Source organism: Oryctolagus cuniculus, chromosome 6, assembly GCF_964237555.1.
Source record: "Oryctolagus cuniculus chromosome 6, mOryCun1.1, whole genome shotgun sequence".
Lineage (NCBI taxonomy): Eukaryota > Metazoa > Chordata > Mammalia > Lagomorpha > Leporidae > Oryctolagus > Oryctolagus cuniculus.
In genome coordinates, this window is record NC_091437.1 from 120,924,105 (window position 1) to 120,939,243 (window position 15,139).

Sequence of the window (15,139 nt, forward strand, 5' to 3'; positions counted from 1 at the left end):
TCATGAAACAATCCAAGGAAGATACATGGGGTTATAGTGCATCTGTCTTTCATGGGGCTATTGCTGTATATCATTTCTGGCTTTGCTGTCTTCGATATGTGGACACTCAAGTCCTCATCACTGTACACATGCAGCTGGTGGTGTAATAGTTATTACACTGTGTAGTTTGGGGAATAATGACAAGAAAAATGTGTCTGTTTAGGATGGATTTTTTTTCAAGATTTGCTTATTTATTTGAAAGGCAAAGTGAAAGAGAGAGGGAGAGACAGAGACAGAGACAGAGAAAGATATTGCCATCTGTGGTTCACTCACCAAATGCCCACAACAACCAGGGCTGGGCCAGGCTGAAGCTGTGAGCTCGAAGCTCCATCCAGGTCTCCGATGTGGATGGCAGGGACCCAAGTACTTGAGCCATTACATGCTGACCTTCAGGATGTATCAGCAGGAAACTGGATGGAAGCAGAGTAGCAGGGACTTGAACCAGGCAGTCTGCTGAGGGATGCAGGAGTCTAAAACATTGCTTAACAGACAGCTCCACAACATTATTCTTAACATTTTAACCAGACACAACGTTATTCTTAACATTTTGATCCTTGGTTTGGTTGAATCCACAGACATGGAGCCCATGCACACGGAGGGCCAGCAGTGCACTTCTGCTGTATGGCCGAGGAGGAGGGGACAGATTGAAGTGAGCAGCTATCAGGGTTGGCTCTGACCCTGCCAGGATATAGTATTTATGGGATAAAACTGAGCTGCTTGGAGACTAACCAGATTTTCCCACTGTGACATGGATGCATGTACCATTGCCCAACATGCTGGGGTCTAATGTGAATCCCAGCTTGACCTATCACCGGGGCAATGAAGAGAGTGCAGAAGGAAGAGAGTACTGAGCTGGTAGAAGAGGAACCTTGACACTTGGCCTGGGGATGCCCCACTAAGCAAATCCCCCAGGGTTTATCACAGCAGCTCTGTCTAGTGCCAGATGCAGACTTGAACATCCACTTTGCTCATACATACTTGCTGATGTGTGGTGGGCCACTCAATGAGGGTAAGGAAGTTCCAGGGCTCCACTGAGATAAAATAATAGCACCTCCCCAGCATCCTGGCTGTAGGCTCAAGGAGAAAACTTTGAATCAATTTGTCTGCTTGAGGCCAAGGGGCTGACTGGCTGCCCTTCCCAACTTGCTAAAGTGAACACTTAGATCTTTGATTGGGGTGAAGTGAAATTTGTGGGTAATTCTGACCCTGTGACCTCGTCCGCTGAGTTTTTAGGTGCTGGAACATCAGGGTCATGGTTGTGGGATAGAGGGGGTTAGTGCTGAATCTTCTGTCCTATTTTTCCCCCACCTGAAATGTTTTTAAAAAGTAACACTTCTAACTTACTGGAATTTTGCCCAGATATTTTTCTCTTGAGTTAGACCCAAGCACTCCCCTAATGTTGTTCCTTTGGGACATGAGTCTCAGAAGTCCATGGCTCTTCCCTCTATGCGAGGGGTCATGAATACCCAGATCACATAATCTGCAGCCCACTATGGAAGGGACTCCCCTTCTACCCTGGCAAATGGCCGATTGGACCAGCCCAAAGAGTTTTGTTTCACTTGACATGATAGCTGGTTGAAGTTAAGCAGGAGACATGTTTTTGTTTCTTTAATAAATAAAAGTAAGGACCCTGTACATGAATAAAAGTAAAAGTCACTCCCCTGAGGTTTTTAGGCTTCCAAAAATAGTCCCAAGCTTAGCCAAGTCCAGTGCAGCCAGAATTTCCATGGAAAGCTCCACTGGGGAGGAAGAGGTAGTGCCAGGAGTGTACAAACAGGCCGCTGCATCCTCTCCCCCCACCCTTCCTGTCTCAGTCACTGGGAGTCCAGAAAACAGGTTTTGCAAATCATGTTCGTATTTTTTTTTTCTGGTTTGAGATAAAGTCAATGGCAGCAGCAGCAGCAGCAGCAGCAGCAGCAGCAATATTTATCATGGGATCCAATTTGGGGGCTGCAGAGAGCTGGGGAAGCGGAGAGTGCGGGGAGATTGCCAAAAGGGAGTGGGAGAAATTGTCCCTGTCACCAAGGAGGATTTAAGTCTCCCTCAAGGAAGAAAAAGGAGCACGAAGCATTTTGCTGGAGCCCCCTCCACTCTCAGAATTACGCCGGCAGCTCAGACGGCAGGTCCAGGAAACAGCATCTCCATGCTGCTCCCCTTGTCACCTGCAGGCCTGACCCACTTACTTGTCTCCTCTTGAGCAAAACTCTGAAGTATTAGCATCTGTCTGCCCAGAAAACCCCACTGAAGTCCCAGGTTTCCAGGAAACTGTTAAAAATGTGAGAAAAACAACGAACCGCACCAGCTAGGGCGAATTTCTCCTTTCCTGCAGTCGGTTGCACCGTAGATGTTGTCAGGGCTCAGAGGAACAAACCTGGAAATTTCAGGAAAGCAGGTTTAAAAAATAAACACCTTTTTGTCAGGGAGGAAGGAGTGTTGGTGGTGATGTTTGTAGTTATGAGAGACTCAGCTCTGCCTGCGAGAGGAGACATAGTTGCTCTAAAAACAGATTTTCATAAATCAATTTCTTCTCCCCTAAATTGAGGTGACTTTCCAAAAGGTCTCAGGAGGCAAAAATCAGAAAATTCTCCAAGGGGTATGTCCAGCAGAATAAAAGAGGCAAATATTCTTTCCTGCCACTTCAAGATGTAAATTGAGTTTTCTTTTACTCCTTAATACAGAGAGAGGGAGAGTAGAGAAATTGCAGGGTGTAGAGGGGCTTTAATAAATGCACATTACCCATCAGTAACTTGCCAAATACTACTCAGTTTGAAAAAAAAGGAAACAGGAATAGACAGTGAGTATAAATTTTACTTGAATTTATGCTTGTGAGCCAAATAATGACAACAGAGGGAGTTTTAGCCACAAGCTCCCCACCTGTTGCCTCTGCTTGTGTTGGGAGAGGTGTGGGGAGTCAGGGGGGCTGGGCTGGGTGTCAGCCTGCTGCCACCACAGCTGAGCAGCCAAGTTGGGGTCCTAAAGTGGAGACCCTCTTTCAGAGAAATGCACGGTGGCTCCCCAGTCTGTCTTCCAAAGGCCCTGGTTTGTGAGGTGATCAACAGTTTGACAGCCTCAGCGACAAAGGCATGCCATTTTATTTCCTGTGATTACATTGTGAGGGAAGAGGGGAGGAAAGCTCATTAACTGTGAAATGTGATGCAAGCCATATTCCATCTTGGAGTTGTCAAAGACACAGTTTCAAAACAACTTTCTGGTCACAGAAATTTTTCAAACGAAACTACAGTTACAACAACAGCAACAACAGAATTGTTTGTAGCTGAGAAAGACCTATTGCAGGGACAGGCATTTGGTGCACTGGTTAAGTTATCACGTGGGATGCCTGAACCCTAGATTGGCATCCCTGGGCTGAAGTCCAAGCTTGTTTCCAAATTCTAGCCTGCTGCTATGTGTACCCTGTGTTGATGGCTCAAGTACTTGGGTCCCTGACGCCCATGAGGGAGATCCAGATTGAGTTCTGAGCTCCCGGCTTCAGCTTGGCCCAGCCTGGGCTTTTGCAGGCATCTGGGGAGTGAACTAGTAGAAGTGAAATCTCTTTATCTGTCCATCAAACAAACAAATGAAAAATAATTTTTTAAAAAAGAACTGAGTTTCAAAGGTAAATTCCATTTGGCCCTAAAAGGCTGTGTTTACCTCTGACACACTGAGATTCTGTGAAAATGTGACTTTTTTCGTGGTTGGTTGCCTTTCTTGTTCAATTTTAGCTACATCCATACTTGAAAGAATAAAACTATCCTGTATGTTTTGATATCAACCCTTCAGATATTTGGTTTCTTAGAAGAGTATAGTGTTGCCCAAGAAATGTTTTGTTCTCATTAAGGAAATTTTTGACCAAGAGTGTTCAAGAAATCAAGTCTGTGAGTTCATGTCTATGTAACAGGAAAACATCTATGTGGATTGTAAGAAGGAGATAGTACACCGGATTTTCAAACATTAGCTCACCCTGGCAATACACCTGTTATGTCATGGCAGTGGTTCCTTTTATATAATCACTCACACTCCTTCTCTAGCTCTCAGTCACAGGATCGCAAATTTCAGTGAACAAACCCATCTTTACCATGTGGTGTGCTTTTCACAACTCTACAGACTTCATGTTAACTCTCTCAGGTCTTCATCTTCAGTGTTTTTACTCATTTATTTAATTTTATATGAGAGGCAAAGACACACACACACACACACACACACACACACCCCACATAAAGGGAGAGAGCAAGAGAGTTGGGAGAGCATGCCAAGCACTCCCACCAACTGGTTCACTCCCCAAATGTCCACAGGACTGAAGGGCCCAAGCCGTTTGCTGGGAATCCAGCCTTGATCTCCCATGCAGGTGCAACACATTACTAGAAAGCTGGAATCAGGAGCTGGTACCAGGCATTGAACTCATGTGTTCTGGTGTGGGATGTGGAGCATCCTAATCTACATTTTAACCATTAGACCAAAAACCCACCCACTCGTCTATTTTGATCTGTCCTCATGAGGAAGTCGTTTCTGTTCCAGTGACAGTTGCCATTGTCTTCAGCTAGTGTGCCTGCACTTGCTGTGGTCAGAATCATGGAGGTCACATGCCTTGTAGAATACCTAGGCTTTGCTCCAAATTTAATGATGAAACAATTGAGCTCAGAATGATGAAGGGACTTCTTTCTTCTCAATGTGAATATAAATATCACTTATTTTGCTGTTTAAATATTTTCAGGCTATTGTCACCTCTTTCCCCTCAAAAACCACAGCTCAAGGTCAGCCTTCATCACCTTTCTCTGGACTCTATAGTAAATCACCTTTTGTGTAGTCTCCTGATCCGACCCTGTCCTCTTGACCCTGACCCTAGGTCGGTCAGTCAGTCTCAAATATGAATGTGGTTAATGGCGCTTCAGTGGTACCCATCACCTTTAGGATTTTCTTAGCCCAAGGAGCCATTGTGACTTTGGTATAGGGAGACTGTGCAGGAAGTTTGATAGGGATGAGTGAGCTGAATTTCTGCTAGCTCTACATTGTAGCTCTTTCCCTTTACTGGTCAATCTAATACACCCTCTTTCTCATGATGCACTTATGTGTTCATCTGGGACAAGGAGGGAGGAGACATCATGATGGCCACGTGAAAGTTAAGATCCATGTGCAGGCACCGTAAATACCCCAGAAAGCCTCATGATCACTAAACTCTACTCAGACTCCACCCTGATTGTATATTCAATTAGGGCACCAACCCTGTCTCATAAAAGAGAATGAGCATGGGAAGGGCCCTTCTTTTACTCTTGACTTTGCTTGAGGACCCTTTGCTGGCCTCATAGGCAGCTCTCTGACTCACCTGTGATGGGTGTCTCTCCATGTGGAGTGGCCCACACTCATGTGTGAATGTATATTCCCACTCCCTCTTCCTCTCCCTTCCTTGAATAAATCCTGGTATCACTTGTGCTGTATTTTTATGCCTCTGCTTTGAATTCTTATCTCTGTAGGGGCAAGAATTTGTAGTAAAAATTAAGATACATAGGCCCACACCAACGTGACCTCCATCTGTGTCCCCAGCCTTATTCTCTATCCTTTTCATCTCGTCTGCTCCCTTAATGTTGAACTATTTGCTGTGCTCCCATGATATATCCACACCTGTAAGGTTCTGCTCCTGTTACTCTTATATTAGGTATTTTGGCTGCAAGTAAATGAAACCAACCTCAATTGCTTTATGCAGAAGATAAATGCATTAAAAGGGTGGACGGAGGCTCACAAAGTTGCTGCAGAGGCTTACACATTAGACCAGAGGCTACTCAGGTGAAATCATAGCCCAAATCAGGTCTATTGAGGTTGCACTGCCTCAGCCCTTAATGTGGTGGCCTGCACTGCCCACACCGTGGCCCCAGGGGCTGAGGCTGCCCTGGCTCCTTTGGAATCTCTGACACTGGAAACTAGACCTTGGCATGGCTTATTGTAGTGCTGGAATGGTTTTTTGTGGTCTATGTGTCTTTGTGTCATTAGCTCCTGCTCTAGTGTTTTTGGCACATGTCTACTCCCTAACTTTGTAGGCAGGAAGCAAGAATCAGGAAGGAAGTTCCTCAGACAAAAAGAGGGAATTCAGATGCTGAGCTGCCCGCAGAGTGACAATTACCCGTGATAATAACTCAGCCTTGGCGACAGTTCTGGGAACTGCAGCATGTCCTCTCCTGGTACACTTGCTGTGCTTTGTCCCATCTTTATTCACTTTAACACAGACACAGGTGTCTTTGCCTTCAAGAAGCTTTCCTGCACAGCAGTTGGGATTTGTCTTTCCTGAGCTCTGTGGGCATGTTTCTATCTTATCAGTTATGAGATTTTACTGTGTCTTTGTGTAGGAATTTTGCCTGCCTCTCATTTGTAAACTCCCCAAGGGTAGGTACTAGATTTTAAATATCTTTGGATTCCCAGTGCCTAGCAGTGTTTGGCTTAAAAATCATGCCCAGTGAATGCGCTGATTAGCTCACTCTTTGTTGAACTGAATGAATCTGAATTGCAGAAGAGTACACAGGAATCAGTGGCAGAGGTAGACTAAAACCCAACTCTCTTGACTTCAGTGTTTCCATAATAACAGAAAAAGGGACATCCTTCTTTTCTTCCCTTTCCCCTCTTCCACCCTAGTCCTTATTTATTTCTCTGTGTAGTTTAGCATCTGCCAGTCTTCATTATTCCCATTGAAGTTTATTCTCAAGAATTGCCATGGCAAATGGTTGAAGGAACCCAGAATTGTGTATTTATAAACTGTGGTCCTTCCAGGTCCAGGGGAAGCAGGAAGGCCCTGAACATGGAGTAGGCAAATGCAGAGAACGTTTGGGAAAATGCATGAGCCACAGTTTGCTTTTGAGTAATTATGCCAGGAATTGAATTAGGCTTCCTTGAAGAAGTTCTGACAGATCAATGCTCTGGCCCGTAAGCCCTCTGGCCAAGAAGTGCATGCATTTTTAAGAGGAACATAAACATAGCTCACGTTGGTCATACAGCAGCTTGGGTAGATGGATTTATACTTCAGCAGACGGTTGGTCCCTGGGTAGAAATATGGGCCAAGAGCCAGGAGACCCCAGTCAAAGTTCCAGTTAAGTCATCTCTGTTTATTTCTCACAAAATACATATTTAAAAAAATCTGAAATTAAAACGGCATGCTTAAAACACTCTACAGTAAATAGAGGCCTTAAAAGAAGAGCTGTTGCCAGCATTACTTTTTGCTAAAGCTGTATCCAATTTAAAGTTTATTTTATACCCGGGCTACGGAATGGTGTGCAGAGTGCTACGGGAGTCACTGTACATCTGGGCAGGACTGATCAGATGTTTTGGCAGGGTTTCTCTCTGGACAGGACACCCATAAGCTTGAAGCACTGATGTCTGTGTGTGGACATGCATCTGGGGCCTTGGAAATAAGGTGCGAGCATCTGCCACTCACTCCTTTCTACTGCACTTGAGCCATGCTGTTCTACCTTTTGAGTATCTCTTGGATCTCTGCTTTCTCCCCATGTACTCTGCATCTTGTCCCTATCCCCATCACCCGCTGAGTAGTCCATCTGAATCTACTTCAGCTTCTCCCCATCATATGATGATTTTGCTCATATCTGTCTCCTCTGCTTGCAACCCACTCATTGTCTCCTGTTGCTCTTAAGAGAAAGATGAAAATCCTTAGGGGGCTGGCATTGTCATGCAACAGGCTAAGCCACTGCTTAAGTAGCCAGCATACCACATCAGAGTACCATTTCTGAGTCCTGGCTGCTCCACTTCTGATCCAACTCCCTGCTAATGCACTAGGGATGGCAGCAGAAGATGGCCCAAGTGGTTGGGTGGGGGGCCTGAATGGAGTCCTGGCTCCAGGTATTAGCCTGGCTTACCCCACTTGTTGAGACAATTTTTTTTTATTTGACAGGTAGAGTTATAGACAGAGACAGAGAGAAAGGTCTTCCTTCCATTGGTTCACCCACCCAAATGGCTGCTATGGCCACAGCTATGCCAATCCGAAGCCAGGAGCCAGGTGCTTCTTCCTAGTCTCCCATGTGGGTGCAGGAGCCCAAGCACTTGGGCCATCTTCCACTGTCCCCCTGGGCCACAACAGAGAGCTGGACTAGAAGAGGAGCAACCAGGACTAGAACCCTGTGCCCATATGAGATGCCAGCACCGCAGGTGGAGGATTAACCAAGTGAGCCACGGCGCTGGCCCCTGTTGAGGCAATTTTGATAGCAAAACAGTGGATGGAAGATTTCCTTCCTTTCTTTCTGATGCTCTACCTTTCAAATATATCAGAAATGAATCTTCTTAAAAATGATTCTTAACATGGCCCAAGTCCTCATCAGGATCTGAGCCCATCCAGCTCTTCATTTGGTTCTGGTGTCTAACTCAATCTGTTCTCTGTGGGGCAGCCTAACAGGTACATGACCTGTGCCACAATGCCTCTCTCTCTTGTGCTATTTCCTCTTGGGAAGCTCTCCACAACCCCCAAGCTGTTTACCAAGCTATTGGCTCACCCATCCTTCAGTGCTTAGTTCAGAGCACTTCCTTAGAAAACTCTGCTCTACCATACCCACTGGAGCCTCCTCATTCTATAGGCTCACAAAATTGCCTGAGCCACCTCCTCCTTTTTAGCATTTATCATCACTCAAATTTATTTTTGTGATTTTTAGGATAGTCTTATTGTCTCCACTGACAATAATGAAAACATATATGAAGCACTTAAAATTTACTGGGTGATTTCTAAGTTGTGTCAATGTGTTAATATACCAGGGTACTTCAAAAATATTCATAAAAATGAAATTAAAAGGAAAGTTTATTTTGGTGCAAAAATTGTTAGAAATCCATGCATCTTTTTTCCCTAATATACGTTTTCTATGAATTTTCTGATGACCTTTCTTATGTATGACATTAACATTTTTCCCCACTAAAAATTTATCTTTTAATTTCATTTTCCATGAATGTTTTGAAGTTCCAACCCAGTTCTATCCTCCCTGAGACTTTCAGTAACTTGCTCACAGCCACACAGCCAGGTAACAGAGAGCAGGTATTTGAGCCCTGGCAGGTGGACTATAGGGCATATTTAATTAATTCCATTAATCATAATGTTACATGACTTTCCCACTAGAGCCCTGTTTCCCAACTTTTGCTTCATAATTACCCTCTGCCTAGGGTCTTCGAGTCTTTTAAAATGTCTGTTCTACAATCTTATACTCATAAAATGTTACTACCACATATTTTCTGTTGTGATAGACAGAATAATGCCCCAGGCTAGGACATCTACACCCCTAGACCCTGGACCTGGTGACTATGTTGTTACATGGCGAGGACAAAATGAAGGCTGCAGGTGGGACTGAGGTTGTTAATCAGCTGCTCTTCAGCTGATGAGCTGATCCTGGATTATCAGTTGGCTCAGTGTGATCACATGGGACTTACAAGTAAAGTGGGGGAGGCAGGAGAGTCAGTGTCTGAGAGCTGCAGTAGAAGAAAGATGTGATTGTTGGCTTTCATGGTAGAGGAAGGGGTCCTGAGACAAAGAATATGGGTGGCCTCTAGGTGCTGAGAAAGATAAGAAGTCAGATTCTCCCAGGAGCCTGCAGAGGGAATGCAGCTCTGCCAACACCCCAGGTTTCAGCCCAGTGAGACCAATTTCAGTCCTCAGACTCCTAGAACTGTGGGATAATAATGTTTGATAATTTGTTACAGCAGCAATAGAAAACAGATTCAACTGTGTATATATGTGTTTGTATATATGTATGTGTGTGCATTTCTATGTATGTATGTATGTATAGATAGATAGATAGTATGCCTATCTCTGCTTGAGAGGCAAGGGAGAGAAAGTGTGTGTGTAAGCATACTTCCACGTGGTAGTCACAGGCAGAAGTTAGGAGGAGGGAGCTCAGTCTGGGTCTCCCACATGGGTAACAGGGACCTAGCCACTGGAACCATCACCAGTGCCTCGCAGAATCTGCTTTAGCAGGAAGCTGGAATTGGAACTGGGAGCAGAGCTGGCCCTGGAGCCTGGGTGCTGTGATATAGGACATTAACATCTTAATCAGTGCCTTAACTTGTAAGCCAAATGCCTGTCCCTATAAGAGTAAATGTTTCCCCACCCTGGAATCCTCCCCTGCCCCCTGTTGGTGAATATTTCACCCACTGAGAAGGCATATACTGGACCATCAGAGTGACAGTGGTCCCTGGCTTTACTCACTACTCTCTCCTCAGTTCCTGGCATAGTGCCTGGTGCAGTTGGTGCTTTATAAGTGTTTGTTGAATGAATGAAAGAGTATCAATTTACATTAAGGGCCATAATTCTACTTAAGCAAGATTAAAAGGGCTACAGTGTTCTGTGTTAGGAAGTAGGCAGGTGGTACCTTCAGCATCACAGAGTTGCTAATTTCCAAAGCAACTGTAGCATTAGATTAAACTGATCAAGGCACCAGCAGAAAGGACCCCGAAGTGTTGGCTACAGGGTGTGCTTTGAGAACAGAGGTGGGCTCAGGGCCTCAGGCTGCAAGGAGACTGGTGGAGAATTGGGTGAAGGAGACTCACATCCGAGGAAGAGGAGTCAAGATTCACTATGAAATGGGTTAAACATTTTGATTTTTCAATAGCCTGGCTTCCTAATAACCAGGTTCCTTTTATACATTATCTTTACAAAATCCAGGCAGAGTCAGAATTTTAGTCCCCATTATACTAACGAGGCAGCTCAGAGAAGCCAAGTATCTTGCTCAAAATCTTTCTAGGCATTCCAAACCCAGAGAAGAATGCTAATTTATTATTGCTGCTATTATTATTATTATTTTAGCTCATTATAAACGTCTAAGATTTGAGTTTCTACAAGTCATTTTTAAGTTTTGGGTTGAGCCAAGCAGCTTCAGGAGCATTCCCTATTTTCCTGCCAGTGCTTTCTCTCCCCTCTCATTTGCCAAGTGTGTACTTGGAAAGTGTCCTCCACGGCTTGGGTATTGGTGGCCGAGCTTTTACGGGAGAACCCACATAACCACATGGTTCTCAGGCCACCTCCCTGGCCCTGGGAAAGGTGCAAGTGCTTCCTTAGGGCTTGCTTTGTGTCTGTGTCATGGTGATGATGGGAACACTAAATTCCCTTGGATGATGGGACATGGCTTTGATTCTGCCCCAGAGATGCAGAGTTAGCACATTCCTCTTTGACCCAATGAGAGATGCTGTGTGGGGCAGTTGGGCAGAGCAACCCCACTGGGGTGAACCCAAGGGAATGGAGGGTTGGACGTGCCACTCTCGGGGCTTCCATGCCAACTGGGGATGAGCACTATGTAGGGCTGAGGGGAAGGCAGGGACCTCTGGGGAGGTGGCCAAGGTGGGGGCTGGGAGACCTCTGGGGGAGTCATTTCTCAGACACGTGTATGGGATGGCCTCAGAGCCACACTTGGCAGAACCCATCATTTCACTTGATCTTACCACATGGCAGAGCTGGTCTCCAGGGCCCATGCATAGCTAACGAGGAACACTTGTCTGGCATTCCCGTTTACAAATAACTTTCCTGTGCAAGATCTCAGGCTGGTGAGTCTTGAGGGGGTCTGGCCCAACCTCTCCATGGCTGTTTTGTTACCATATTTTAGCAATCATTGATTCCAGTGCCTACTATGTGTGATGATAACAGCAAGCACAAACATTTGGATTGCATTTTCCATTTAACATATTTTTGACTTCCATTGTCTAATTTCATCTTCATATCCAATCCTGTGAGGTTTCATCTCATGCTCTCATTGTTCAGATGAGAAAACTAAAGCAAGAGAGGCAAATTAACATGACTGGTTCATTAAGCTATGGATACTAATAATACACTCTGCCATAGCATATACATTATTACAGGAGCTTACATTTGATTTCTAGAGCCCTGTGGATGGGTATTTTCAATTAACAGATGCAAAAACAGCTACAAAGTGAATAACAATTTGTCCAAGTTCATCCAGTGACTAAAAAGAGGCAGGATTTGATCCTGGGCAACTCTGGGTCTGTGGACTGTAGTTTCAATCACTGTGCTGTCCTTCATTCTTTCAAAGTGAGACTCAACACCAGAGCCCAACTCCAGAACCTTCTCTCTTCTTTTCCATGCTATCTTTGTGTGCTGAATAATCTGGTAGACAGAAAGTTTAATGATATTGTTCCTGCTTACAGCCTGGTGGGTGGAAAGGTGTGCAGCAGGTGTCTCTTAAGGGCAGAATCCTAAGTGCTAAGCAGAGGTCAAAGAGAGCTCTGAGCGGACCCCGAGGAATGCCCTAAGGACTTAGATCTATGTTTTCCTTGGCCCCTTCCCTGCCATTTCTGCCTATGAAGGGCTGACCAGTCTTAGTTTCCCTCTTAAATGGAGGAGCCTGTACAGTTGTCCTGGAATGGTCATTTTGACTTTACACTTAAGAAACTGGAGCCATTCCTCTAAATTTCTCTCTCTCTGTGTATGCACCATGACCTATAAACATGAGCCCAGCCAGCAAACTGCTCAAAACAGTCTCTGCAGGAAGAGTCTCTTTGAGCTCTGGTTTTCTCTGCCTGGGTTCTCACTGACTTAGAAAGATCATCCGTTGCTGTTCTGCCTAGGTGCTGCCTTTTCCAGTCTTGCCCTGCAAGTAACCTACCCTGCTTTAAGCCCAGCTCAGCCTGGACTGTTATCTCTACTTGTTCATCATTTTCTAGACCACAATGCTGTACATAACTCTCATACCTATCTTTTGCAAACTCCAAATTGGAATAAGTGCTTTGGCACATATTTGTATACTTCTGGGGTCGATGATTTAAAAAATTTGCAATTAGAGGGGTCATTTAGTTTCTTGAACCATCACCATCATGATTTTGTCAGACTCCCTACAACTTGGCTGCTGTGACCATTTCTTCTCCTCTGCTAGCTTTGAGAGAGTATTTATTACATGCATTGGAGTTCTGTCTCTTCTCTTGTCTACCCCAAGTCCATGTCTCTGTCCTCACAGCTTAAAATACCTAGACTCCCAGACAATCGGTGCTTTACATGACTATTTGGGGATATCAGTTTATTTAGTGCAGGCTTTAAAATCAGCTAGAAATCTCAAAATTGGCACAGATTTTGTTTGGCTGTTTGGTACTTGAGAAGTAAGTTCCATGGAAGTTGCTTTGTTCCTCATTAATAATGATCTGAGAGTCTTTGTGTCTTATGGGGAGAAAGTGATACTCTGCACAAATCAGGTCATATAAGACAGCAGATGTCATGTTTCCTTCTTAACCTTGAGGTGGTCTTTTTGTACCTCTATTAGAGTTGCTTGTTTTCATCCTGTTTCTCCCACAGATGATATACTTGTCAAGGTTGTGAATGTTGCTCATTTCTCTTTGTGTTTTTAACCAAACATTCTATATAGAACACAGTATGTGCCCAATAAATGGTGTAGATATATCAGATAATTGTTTTTGATGTTTCATCGATGATTTACTATTGTTGCCCACTGAGTCATAACTATATATTTCCAAGTATTAAGTTTTTAACTTAGGACATTTAGTGTAAAACCGTAGATTAAAGTTCTTTTCTTTTTTTAATTTATTTTTTAAAGATTTATTTATTTAGTTGAAAGAGTTACACAGAGAGAGAAAAGGCAGAGAGAGAGAGAGAGAGAGAGAGAGAGAGAGAGATCTCTTCCATCCACAGATTAAAGTAATTTGTCTGAGGTAAAGCTACTAAGTGGAAAAGCTGGGGTTTGGACGTGGTAGAATGAGCTGCAGCTAAGCGCTGTCATTCCTTCTGCGAAACTGACTTAAGCAGGCAGCATGTTCTATGTGATGGATGCTTCCAACGTTAATTTTCTCCTCTAACCTTGAAAAAAAGACCAAGAAGTGGTGTGATCATTGGTTGTAGTTTTCAACTGAGGAAATTGGACTTCAGGTTAAATGTGCAGTTCAAGGGGGAACGTCTGAATTGAAAAGCAGATACCTTGCTATTTCTGTATCTCAACTGGGTGCAAATGAACTCCAAGTATTTAATTAATGCAAATTCCTGGGGCTTCATTTGTCATAATTGGTCTTGCCAAATCTCAGCCTTGGGAGGAAGACACTGATTTGAGTCCTTGGTCTAGCACTTCTGAATTCTGAGGCATTAGTCATCAAACCAGCCTCTTGGTATCTCAAGTTCCTTATTGTGATGGTGAGGTTTATAGATAAGATGATACACCAGGAGGATGTTTGATACTTGGTAAAGCTCTGTATCAGTTGCTATTCATACATGGCCACACATATGATCCAATGACACAGGGAGGATTTGAACTCACAACTCTCAGCTTGACTTTGTTAAACCCTCCTGCTTCTCATCCGCTTTTCCAGGTTCTCTCTTCACATCTCCCAACTCTGCCTTACTTAATAGTTTGACAGAGAATGAGTGCATTCTTCAGAAAAAGCAAGTTCTGTTGAAGTTCCGTAATTGATTCCAAAGGAGAACAATGTTTATTATAGAACTAAGTAATTCTGGGTACAATGTCACCAAGTTAAAGAGAATCAATAGAATCAGGTCTGTGAGGATTTGTAGTAAGAGGGCCTATCATCCGTTCAATCCTATCCTTTTTTTTCTCCCTCCCTGGTGGTAGCTGTTTAGAGTAATACATAACTCCTGGAAAATACCTAGAAACACAGAAAGAACATATAACACCTAGGACCAAAACAAAGCAAATCAAAATAAAAGAATAAAAAAATAAATAAATAACATATTTCTCCCTTCCTCAATAAAAGAAGTTTGTACCACTTAGAGGGCGTAAACAGTGCCTGGATCTTACACCATTCTTTTCACTGCATGTATTTCAAATGCTCCAATACCTAGCTTAGGATTAGTTCTCACTTTATAGTAGCAAGGTGGAGGTCAGCCAGCTTTCAACGTGCACTTGGTTTTCTAGGGGATGGAGCAGTCATGATCTGGAAACCTTTGATTCTCTGCTTGACCCAGGTCACCTGATGGCCACTGTAGCTTGGGCTTGGGCAGTCCAAGACTCTACCTTTTTTCCTTTTAGTTGCTTTCCTTTTGCAACATTATGACATTCTTCCCCAAGTTAGGGGACAAGAATTTTCTTTTCCAGAATGTGCAATGAAGGGTACAATTACTCATCTGGTTTAATTTAAAATGCAAAATTTTTGAAAAATAGGTATTTTCAAA

The 15,139-nt window shown here is 43.9% G+C and overlaps 1 long non-coding RNA gene across 5 annotated transcripts in view; it reads left to right on the forward strand.

Annotated features, from left to right (window-relative positions):
• Positions 1-15,139, forward strand: part of LOC103348092 (uncharacterized) — a 558,105-nt gene that overhangs the window by 184,224 nt on the left and 358,742 nt on the right. The window lies entirely within an intron of this gene.